The sequence below is a fragment of the Bos indicus x Bos taurus genome, chromosome 2, assembly GCF_003369695.1.
Source record: "Bos indicus x Bos taurus breed Angus x Brahman F1 hybrid chromosome 2, Bos_hybrid_MaternalHap_v2.0, whole genome shotgun sequence".
Classification (NCBI taxonomy): domain Eukaryota; kingdom Metazoa; phylum Chordata; class Mammalia; order Artiodactyla; family Bovidae; genus Bos; species Bos indicus x Bos taurus.
Window position 1 is genome coordinate 125,158,979 of NC_040077.1, and position 6,075 is coordinate 125,165,053.

Sequence of the window (6,075 nt, forward strand, 5' to 3'; positions counted from 1 at the left end):
CTGAAATACCCCTTGCTTCCCCAGGCCTTTTGCACCTGCTGGGAAAGCTCCTCCCCATGTTCATGCAGGATCACCTCTATTCCCCTATCAGATCCCAGCCTTCACACTCCATTTCTAGGGAAGCCTTCCTGATGACCAAGTTGGTTAGGAGTGCCTGTCCTAGCAATGGTTCTTTCATTCAGCAAATATTTACTGCTTGTTTAGATGAGCTAATCCCGGTCCCAGCCATTTTGAATACATCCAGAAACAATCCCAACCACCATCCATGCCTCTAGTACAGCTCACATTCAAATGGGGTTGGGGATGGGTGAAACAGACCATAAACAATACCAAGTGAATAAGCAACTGATCCAGTGTGGGTGAAGGCAATGGGTGCCATGAAGAAAATGGAGCGAGGGAAGCGGGAGGTAGAAGGCAGGTGGGGCGACTGCAGTCCTCACTGGAGATGGTAACCTTTGGGTGAAGACTTTGTCAACAATCTCCAGCCAAAGACTACCAGGAAGACAGGAAAATTATCACCTTGGGTTTCTGACTTGTAGTGAGGGACAGCACCCTCCATGAGGAGCATGGGGACCATGGGGCCACTCAGAGAGTGTTAGAAAGGCCTTACTCTAGGATTTGGACTTGGGTTAGATGGTTTAGAAGGGCTCCAGGAAGCAGGACTTTTCCTATGGATTGGATGCTGTCAAGAGCGGGGGCAATTCTATGACTGGGGATCTTATGAACCTTAATGAGAAGGAGGGACGACCAGCCCCAGGCTGTTAACATCAGCATGACACAAGTTTTCCTTATGAACTGTAGGGGGATAGCCGTAACAGATTACCACAAACTTGGTGGCTTAACAGAAATTTACTCTCACAGTTCCAGAGGCCAGAAGTTTGCTATCAAGATGGCAGCGTTGGTTCTTCTGGAGGCTCTGTTTCATGCCTCACTCCTTACTTCTGGTGGCTGAAGGCAACCCTTGGTGTTCCTGGGCTTCCAGATGCATCATTCCAGTCTCTGCCTCTTCTGCACAAGTTTCCCCTCTGTGTCTCAATGTCTTTCCCTGTCTCTTACAAGGACATTTACCATTGGACCTAGGGCCACTCTTATCTAAGATGATTGCATATCAAGATGCTTACCGTAATTACATCTGCAAAGACTCTTATTCCAAATAAGGTCACGTTCTGAGTTCCAAGTGGACGTACCTTTTGGGGTCACGAGTCAACCCACTAAAGGATGGCTGGTCCTTTTAGTGGCTTGAATGCAATGTCCTGAAAATACCAATCAAGTCTAACCATTCTATTGTACCATTTAGGACCTCCGTTGCCTTATTGATTTTCTGTCTAGATCTGTCCATTGATGTGAGGTGTTAAAGTCTCCTCCTGTCACTGTTTTCCCATCAGTTTCAACCTTTATGTCTTAGTATTTTAGATATTTGGGTGCTTCCGTATTAGGTGCCTATATGTTGAGTGTAAAATCCTTTCTTGTATTGATCCTTTTACCATTATACACTGTCCTTCCTTATCTTTCCTTAACAGCCTTTGCTTTAAAGTCTGTTTTGTCTGACTTGAGTACTCAACTCCAGCTTTCATTTGTTTGCATGGAATATCCTTTTCCATCCCTTCACTTTCAGTCTCTGTGGGCCCTAAGGTGGGTCTCCTGTAGGTAGCATTATTCCTAGGCTCCTGTTTTTTCATCCTGTCTGCCACTCCGTCCTTTGATTGGAGCATTCAGTCCACTGACTTTAAGGTAATTATTCCTTTTTGTAGTTTGGATAACGTTCACGTTTTGTCTGTGTTCAGACATGATGGTCTTGACCCATCATGGTCACAGAGTGGTCTTGTCTGGACACTGATGTTCTGTGAAGCTGTTTATGTGCAGGAGAATACCAAGGCCCAGCTGTGGGAGCCAGGTCAGCCACTGGAGGCCAGGGCCTGCTGTCCTCTTGTTCAACTTGAAGGCAATGAGGGAGGGAGCCATCTGGGGGCAGAGTTCCAGCCACAAGGGCAGGATGGGAGTGTGCCTTGAAGGGCCAGCCAGTCCCTGGGGTGGCTGCGGCAGAGGGAGCACGGGGGAGAAACGTAGGGGGACAGAGAGGCAACGGGAGGGGGTGCAGAGCAGTGTGCACAGTGGCTCTTAACACTGCAGGAAATAAGGGGCCTCGGGAATGCTCTGAGCAGAGCAGTGATGGAGTCCAGTCAACACCAGGACTGCAGTCATCAGCAGGCATGGTTTTGATGGAGCGTTAGGACAAAAGCCTGACTGAAGTGGATTTGAGTGCGAGTGGAAGAGAGTGAAGACACAAGACAAACCAATTCTTTCCAGAAGTTGTACTGAAAAGTGGAGCAGAGAAACAGGAAGTTGCTGGTGAGAAAGTGGAATCAAGAGGTTTTTTGCTTTGTTTCTCTTTGAAAGCAGTGATGGTGCATTTGAACGCTGCTGGGAAAAGTCTGGCGGAGAAACCGTCTTGACGGTGTCAGTTGGAGAGGGCATAACCCGAGGGGAGGGAAGACGGGCTCTGAGTGCAGGCAGTGGCCTGGCTGTGGAGGAAGACCATGGTAACGAGGAGAGGGCTGGGCTGCGGGTGCTGAGGCCGGCCGGCTGGGAGACTTCATCAGCAGAGGCTCTCTGTGGAAAGCCTCCCTCCACATCTCAGCGGCACTTCCTGTCAGTAACCTTGCCCCCAGGCCACGAGTGCAGTTAACAGTGTCTGCAGGAGCCTTTAGACACCCCGCCTGGCCCAGGTGTGGAGACAGCACTTGAAGCTCCACAGAACCCAAAGGGAACCAGAGATGGGAGACAGAAGGGAAGGAAATTGAGAAAGAGAAAAACCAGAAAGGGATCAAAATTCAGCCCTGTCTTCCACAGACTTCAGGCACAGGCAGGGGCCGCAATACCCTGTGCTGTTCACAGCCCGAAGCATCAGGGCCAGGTTTGAACTGCTAAGAAATTCACTTGTCAAGCTGAGCACTCTGCGAGCCTCAAGTTCCCAGCTATAAAGGGGGGAACACCACCAACCTCCTCTTGGGTCTTCTGTGAGAATTTAGGGGTTATAAAACACGTAAGAGTACCATTAGGGTGCCCAACAAGGAGCCAGATTTGTTTTCCTTCTCCCCGCTCATCTCCCACCCTGAGGGACCATCCTACATCCTCACACCGGTTCCTACAGGAGCTCCGAGAATGGGAGCAGGGCCCCGCCTGCTGGCTGACTCTGGAACTGCTCCTCTGCCCCGGTTCAGAGGTAGAAGACCGCACATCCAATTCTTCCAGCAATCTCTTTCCATGGCAGCAGATACCATGCAAATTCGGTAGGTGAGCACTCAGGCCTTCTTACCACCTCCACCATCACGGGGCAGGGGCCTTAATCCACCCTGACCCCCTTTATTCCTGCAGCTGCCCCTGCCTGGAGTGCCCCCACCTCCATCTGGAAATGTCAGAGGTCCGAAGCTTTCCACGACCCTCACCTCTTAGCGCCCCCTCACTCTCACAGAGAGAACTACTGGGGAACTTTCCCCACATTCTCTCCACATTTGGACTTAACCTCTAGATTGGCTAAACTGTGTGGAGAGAACTGAAACACCTGTCTCCCCTGCTTTGAGACTCACCTGAGGGCAGGAACTGCCTCATTCATCTGTTATTTTCTAACACCAGAATCCCATCAATCACTGCCCTACCTGAAACCTCCCCAAGGAAGTCTCCCCACTCTGGGTGGGGAGGGTGCGTGTCTGTGTGTGAGATGTCTCTAGATTTTTCCCGTATTTATGTCTTCACACATTTTTTTTCTTACGGGAAAAAAAGTCCTTCACTGGCTTCCTTACACCTTCAAATTCCCCAGCAAAGCTCACAGCATGCGACCTGGCCTCTGTCTTCCTGATTCCTCCCTCCTGCTGAGTAGTCATTCCCCTCATCCATCTTCCATGCATCTCTCACTGGTTCCTCTCCCTGGAGAACCACAGCTCACACTCCTCCATGCAGCAAATCCCTACTTGATCATCAATGCTCAGCGCAAATGTCATCTCCCTAGAGGCCTCCCTGACACCCCAGTCTCACTCATCTCTGCTGTCCTCATCCCATCTATCCCTCAGTTGAAGCTCTCAGCATCTGAGCAGCAGCACCGTTAAGTGTGCCTGTTTCCCTCTAGAAGGCAGGCCTCTAGCGGGCAGGGGTAGTGCCCTGCCATACGCCCAACTCACACGTGTTCGATCCATGTTAGCTGAAGTCCCCACTGCCATCATTTGCTCACAAGCAAAATGAGGGATCCAGCCAGGATCTCACAAACCCTTCTGACTAAAAATTCTGAGTTGATAATGACAAGCATATCTTAGGCATGCAGTTACCAAGCAGTTGCTCTTGAGCTGTGATCAACCTGTTGTTTTCTGCCAAAAGGTCCTTCTCCATGGGGTTCACCACCCTCTCCCATCCTGGGGAGGTAAACAGGAGTCATCCCCACCCTTCTCAGCAGAGGGCCCATTAGGGGCATAGGACGCTGGGGAACCAACAGTCAGTTGCTTCTCATCTCTGCATCCCTCACCAGCTCAGTGCTCACCGGAGCAGTGGAGACCATCTGCCGATCCTGGTGGTGAACAGGAGAGGTTTACCTCCCCAGTCATTGGCTAGAGCTGTGTTAGGGGTGAGAGGCAGCTAAGCCCCTTCCTGCAGTATTCCCCTTAGAGGGGCACTAAAACAGGATTGGAATAAATCAGAAATCTGGGTGCCAGGGAAGCCAGGTTTCCGTACCATGCCTCTATTTGCTGTGTAACCACCAAATTCAGCCATTCCTACTTCCACTAAAGTCAAACGGACCTTGGAAAAGAAAGACAGAGCTTTGCAGGCTTGGATATTCTCTACTGAGCCTTCTTTGAGACACAAATTGAAGTTTTACTCTGCAACTCAAATTCTGAAACCAAATAACACATGGCATAATCTCTTACCAGAAGGATTTTATTACCTAAAATACATCTAAATCTTTTATTATACCTTCTAGTAAGTTGTCCAGTTTGGGAAAAACTTTTCAATTTCCAAACATCTGCTGCTGCTGCTAAGTCGCTTCAGTCGTGTCCGACTCTGTGCGACCCCATAGACGGCAGCCCACCAGGCTCCCCCGTTCCTGGGATTCTCCAGGCAAGAACACTGGAGTGGGTTGCCATTTCCTTCTCCAATGCGTGAAAGTGAAAAGTGAAAGTGAAGTCGCTCAGTCGTCTAGCTCCAGTCTATAGAGCCCGGTGGCAAGCCAACTATGGCTCATACACCCTTCCCTTACCTCATCCCAGAGGCTGTGTTAACCTGTGCTCAGGCTCTGGAGTCAGAATCCAGTTCCAATCCTGACTTCACTACATGAAATCAGAAGCCTGTTTTCTCATCTGTAAAACAGGGATAAAAACAGTATTCCTCAGGGCTATTAAAATTAAATAAATGCTGCAGATGGTTGCTTGACAGTAGGCAGGTGCTCAACGACTGATTTTTAACCAGCACTAATAGTAACCTTTGCTATGACGACAGGAAGGTGTCCTCATAAGATGAGGACAGTCATCGTTACGGGAGCCGGCAGAGAAGTTAAACTTCTGCCTAGCTGTGATTTTATAGATCTCTGTTCCTTTTACCAGGCTGCTCCTGCTGTGAGTCCACACTCTCAACCTAAGGGATTTGGAACCTTGTTGGCGTTTTCATCACAAAGTCACATACTTTGTCTCACCATACACAAAGTCCACTTGCTGCACAGTGTTCTAGTATGCAAGACACATCCATCCAGTTCAAACTCCAGCTGAAATCCCCTCTAAACACCCTCAACTTCGCTTACTTTCACTCCTGTGCTTCCTGAGCTGTAGCACAAATGCACGCAGCTGCAGCCAGAGGGTGGTGGTTACACTGGCACAAGGACACCCGTCTTTGTCTTAACCCACTTTGCTCAGTGAGGCTTCATCAGGGGACTGGAATCTCTAATTAGAATTTCCAATTCATCAGGGGGCATCTTTATTTGTGGTAATAAAACGGGGACACAGCGTCACCTCCCAAGCCTGACAGCTGTACCTCTGACAAATATTCCCTCATGGCAGTGGAAGTAGGTGATGGCAACTGAATCACAAACTGCACCAG